This window comes from Podarcis melisellensis, assembly GCF_964234715.1.
Source record: "Podarcis melisellensis genome assembly, chromosome: 9".
NCBI classification, from domain to species: domain Eukaryota; kingdom Metazoa; phylum Chordata; class Lepidosauria; order Squamata; family Lacertidae; genus Podarcis; species Podarcis melisellensis.
In genome coordinates this window covers 73029371-73034723 of record NC_138541.1, presented here as the reverse complement: position 1 = coordinate 73034723, position 5353 = coordinate 73029371, and the positions used below count along the sequence as shown (strand labels likewise).

General features: G+C 44.7%; 1 pseudogene across 1 annotated transcript; it reads left to right on the top strand.

Annotated features, from left to right (window-relative positions):
- Positions 1-755: 755 nt before the first annotated feature.
- On the top strand, positions 756-1202 carry LOC309378017 (10 kDa heat shock protein, mitochondrial pseudogene; annotated as a pseudogene). Its single transcript has one exon. The product of its transcript is annotated as a 10 kDa heat shock protein, mitochondrial pseudogene (transcript).
- The last annotated feature ends 4151 nt before the right edge of the window (positions 1203-5353 follow it).

Here is a 5353-nt window from a genome sequence, read left to right as displayed (position 1 = left end):
GATTAGTTACCCTTAATGGACTTTAACCATATTTTTTGTACTGGAGATCAAGGTGGTTAAAGACTGATACAAAGATGCCCATCTTTAGCGAACATCCAAAGCTGTGCTGCAGTTTAGATATTTATCATTTGCACTTTTATAAAGTATATCAAGATGGCTTGCAACATACAAAATATAACAAAATCAGTATTTAAAATATCCAGAATGCAAAGCAGCAATAGAACATCAGTGGATACTGGTTGGTTAAAAAGAGAGCTGTTCATATTGTGAAGGCCTGTGTAAAGAGTATAGCTTAAAAGAAGATCCAAGAACTGTACAAGTGGTAGGGATCCTGAGGGTCATTTAGTCCAACCCCTTGCAATGCAGGAATCCCAGCTGAAGATTCCCTGACCATCCAACCTCTGTTTAAAAACCTCCAAGGAAGGAGAGTCCACCACCTACTGAGGGAGACTGTTCCACTGTCAAACAGTTCTTCCTTTCAGAAAATTCTTCCTGATATTTAGACAGAATCTCCTTTCTCGCAACTTGAAGCCGTTGGTTCAGGTCCTACCCTCCAGAGCAGGAGAAAACAAGCTTGCTCCATCTTCTGTGTGACAGCCCTTTAGATATTTGAAGGCAGCTATCGTAACTCCTCTCAGTCTCCTCCTATCCAGGTTAAACATACCCAGCTCCCTCTCACTTTTCTTTCTTTGGGAATCCTCTGCATTTGTGCCTTCAACATTTCACCTTTAGGAAATTCCCATCTGGAGGGGGTGCAAGGAGTCCTCGCAGCGGGAGCAGGAGCCCTTGTAAAGCGCGCGCCATGGCAGGACAGGCATTTTAAAAATTTATTCCCCTCTTCGACCGCGTATTGGTGGAAAGGTGTGCAGCTGAGACAGTAACTAAAGGAGGCCTTATGATTCCAGAAAAATCACAAAGAAAAGTGTAACAAGCTATTGTTGTGGCAGCCTAAGAGCAAGGAAGGAGAAACTCATCCAGTTAGTGTAAAGGTTGGTGAGAAGGTTCTGCTACCGGAGTATGGTGGAACAAAAGTTGTACTATTTCATATTTAGAGATGGTGATATTCTTGGAAAATACGTGGACTGAACAGTTCATCTTGCCGTGTTATCATTAAGTTTTCCTTCCACAAAAAGTGCTCAAATGGTTCTGTTCCATCATGTAGATAATTTCTTTATTTTCTAATAAATGCAAATTCTCCCAAATTACCAAGTATCATTGTGACTTCAAAATAAAACAACATGTACAGCCAAAAAGAAAAAAAAGGAAGAAATTCCCATCTGTTATGTACTAAGCTTGGATCCTAGAACAATAGACAGGTAGGATCCTAGAATGCATCAGCAGCAATGGAACCCCCTTAGGGACCAACATTTGCTGAATTCATTCCATTCCGCTTATGCAATAAAATAAAATAAACCCAGTTCACCTGGTGAATAATTAAAGCAGCAGGCTGGCTGGTGCCGTCATTGTGAGCTCCATTAAAGTGAGTTTTTGCAGTTTCTGCATTTGTCAGTCGCACTGGCACACACTCCTCTCTTTTCAGTACGTATAAAAGAAAAGCAATTTCCCCCTTTTAAGCCAATTTACTTGTCTTGTAAAGGCAGACACTTGACACGCGCTGAGCGATTATTACAGAGGGAAGGAGCTGGCAGTGGTGAATACCTAATAATTACCTTATCCTAATGTCAGATTTGTTTCTCGCCACTGATTCCTTAGTATTTTTTTGCTGGAGTCTTAAATCAATCAAGAGGAGCATTCGTTTCCCTGGGAAGCCTATGCTGGCTTAGCATGACCCCATATTAGCAATTCTTATTTATTTTCTGTATATCTCATTGCATTTATAGCCCGTCTTTCTCCCAAGGAATTCAAGGCAGCATGCAAGATTCCCTCCCCCTCCTCACAACAACCCTGCGAGGTTGAGCAATGCTGTGTTTGGCAACCTTCAAAACATTCATTGTGAGGCTACGCGAGTGCATTGTGGACATTTTTATATGTTTTAAACAGGGTTTTTAAATTCTGTTTTTTAAAATTATTTTTTAATTATTCTTTATTAAAAATTTGCATATCTATACAAACATTGTATGCTATCTCTATAGATATGAAGAAAAACAGAATTATGTAGGGAATAGAAAATTTATAAAGGAACAAAAAAGAGGAAAGGAAAAAAAATACAGAAATGACAAGGATACGAAGTAAAAAAATCAAAAGAGGAAAAGACAAGACAATATTATTTACACAATAAAAGTGTTCGTCAACACAATTCTGGTTTTCATGGTACTGTTTCAGTCTTGGGCATTTTTCACCCTGGGCTCCTCTGAGAGGAAGGCGGCACAAAAATGTATAAATAGTAATAAGGCTTAGCGGCTTTAGAAATAATAATACAGTCAAACCTCGGGTTGAATACGCTTCGAGTTGAGCGTGTTCGAGTTGCGCTCCGTGGCAACCCGGAAATAATGGAGCGCGTTACTTCCGGGTTTCGCCGCTTGCGCATGCGCAGACACTCAAAATGATGTCGTGCGCATGCGCAGAAGCAGCGAAAAGCGACGTGTGCGTGCGCAGACATGCCGTCGCTAGTTACGTTTGTTTCTAGATGCGAACGGGGCTCCGGAATGGATCCCGTTCGTATCTAGAGGTACCACTGTAATAATAAGACTTTGAGACAATGACTGGCCCAAAGTCACGCAGGAACTGCTAGGAGCAACTCAACACCTTCCATGTGTGTTTTATCAGGAAGATTTTGGGCATCACATAGCAGGACAGAGTCTCAAACAGAGGTGTTTTCTCCCAAGACCACATTCCCAGCTTGCTCATGTCCACAGAATGCAAGATGGCAGGATTACCAAATGCTCTATGGGGAGCTGGCTACAAGCACCAGGGCCGTTGGCAGACCAACGCTGTGTTACAAAGATGTCTGCAAACAGGACATAAAGGCTGGCAACGTGTGGGAATCCCTTGCAGATGACCACAATGCCTGGAGACAGACAGTCAGGTCGTATATCCACAGCCATGACCAGAGGGAGGAATGACTGCTGGGAGGAGTGCAGAAAGAAGAAACACAACCAGACGCCTTCATCTGTCCCAGAAGATCTGAGATTACAACCGCAAGCTCCTTTAGCACCCTTGAGTGCAGCTCATCAGTGCCTTGGCATTTGATTTCATTTACAGTAACCTGGTGTTCCCTTACCACCTCTTGTTATAATTTGGGCTGCAGCTCCCTCCTAACATCGTTTATTCTGTTATCACCAGGTTGGGCACTGCTTTCTTTTTGGGTGAAGACAAAGGCAAAGTAGTTAAGAGCAGTTCCGCCTTCTCTCTGTCACCCAACAGCATTTCTCCGTCATCTCCACACAGAGGACCTACCATTTGCTTGGTCTTCCTCTTGCTTCAAACATGGCCGGAGAAACCTTTTATTATTATTTTTAACCTCTCTTGCAAGTTTTGGCTCACCTGACCCTCTACCTGAAACTGGTGGCTTCTCGTGTATACTCCCCCTTTGTGATTTCTACTTTCTTCCTTTTCTTATACTTGCCCTTCTTACTGTAAATCTCAGCACACCTGTAAGCTCCTTATGCAACCACAATGGGGTTTTTTTAGACATCTCACACTTTTCTATCTTGTTGGAATTGTCTGCCTTTTGCGTTCAGTATTTCACCTTTCAGAAACTCCAATCCGTCTTGGACTCCCTTCCTTTTGAGTATTTCTTACAGTAGAACTCTCACCCAGTAGCTCCTTAACCTTTTTTGAAAGTGGTCTTCTTAAAGTCCAGAGGGCATGTCTGACTACCATTCAGCTTTCCCTTGCCTCTGTATTCTCTCTATTCTGCTTTGGTCAGACCACACCTGGAGTCCTGCTGGAAAAGAGACTGAGAGGAGTTATGATAGCCATCTTCACACGGCTGTCACACGGAAGATGGACCAAGCTTGTTTTCTCCTGTTCTGGAGTGTATGGCCCTAAACAATGGATTCAAGTTATAAGAAAGGAGATTCCGTCTGAACATCAGGAAGAACTTTCTGATTGCAAGAGATGTTCAGCTGTGGAGCAGATGATCTCAGAAGGTGGTGGACTCTCCTTCCATGGAGTTTTTTAAGCAGAGGTTGGATGGCCATCTGTCAGGGATGCTTTTACCTCTGCAGCTGCTTCTGATAAATCCATCAGGGCAGGGCCTCCCTCCCCCTAACCCAGTTGACAGTCGTTCAAAAGCTCTACAAATTGCAAGCCCACGCTCTGGTGAGCAGCATTTATATGCCTCCATGGCTTGGAGAGGGGGGCTCCTGCCTACTTTGACAACAGAGTTTGTTTTTCAGCCTCATTGGGTTTCTCAGTGAATTGACAGGGTCCTCCATTGCTCCCCCGCCCAGACCGCCAAGCCCCGAAACCAACACCCCATCACAACCGAGACCCTGACGGGCAGGGCACAGAGAAAGGGCCAGCCTTCCCGCAAGGCCAGCCGTGTTGCCGGCCCAACGACAATCCTGATGAACACCGAGTGCAGCCTGGAGAGATCCATCAACAGGCCGACTCTGGCTGGGGAAGGAGGGAGACGGGTAACCATCCATCACAGGCCTAATGGGGATTTCTCTCTGGCTAATGGTTCCATCACAAGCTCAGCCACAGAACTGTCCAGAAAGATCCTTGGTGCACTAAAAATTCCCCTCCAGCTTTAAGCATCTCGGAGGTGCCATGAATCAATCACACCATCTGTCATTGTCTTGCAGCTTTTATCCCATCAATCTGCCGGTTAGCTAGTAATATCTGGCATTAATTCCAGCTCCCTTTATGGTCCCTCTTTAAACCCAAGTGTGCCCTAAACTGAAACATTCACTTAACCAACTCGGGACCCATTTGAAACCTGTTACTATTAGTATATAAAACCCTTAACAATTTGGGATCTGTTTACACCCACTCTACCAGTAACTGGCCCTGTTACAGGAGCCACATAATACTCGTTTCACATTTATAAGAACTGGATCTTATAGTGTGGCGGAACCAACACTTTGGAACTCTGCCTCTTGGCATCAGGCAGATGTCTGCACTGCACACTTTTTCCGTGCCTGCAAAGAACGTTCATGTTTAGACAAGACCATCCAGGACCTTGGGATGTGGGTGGCGCTGTGGGTTAAACCACAGAGCCTAGGACTTGCTGATCAGAAGGTTGGCTGTTCAAATCCCAGCGACGGGATGAGCTCCTGTTGCTCGGTCCCTGCTCCTGCCAACCTAGCAGCTCAAAAGCACAAAGTGCAAGTAGATAAATAGGTACCGCTCCAGCGGGAAGGTAAATGACGTTTCCGTGCGCTGCTCTGGTTTGCCAGAAGTGGCTTGGTCATGCTGGCCACATGACCCGGAAGCTGTACGGCGG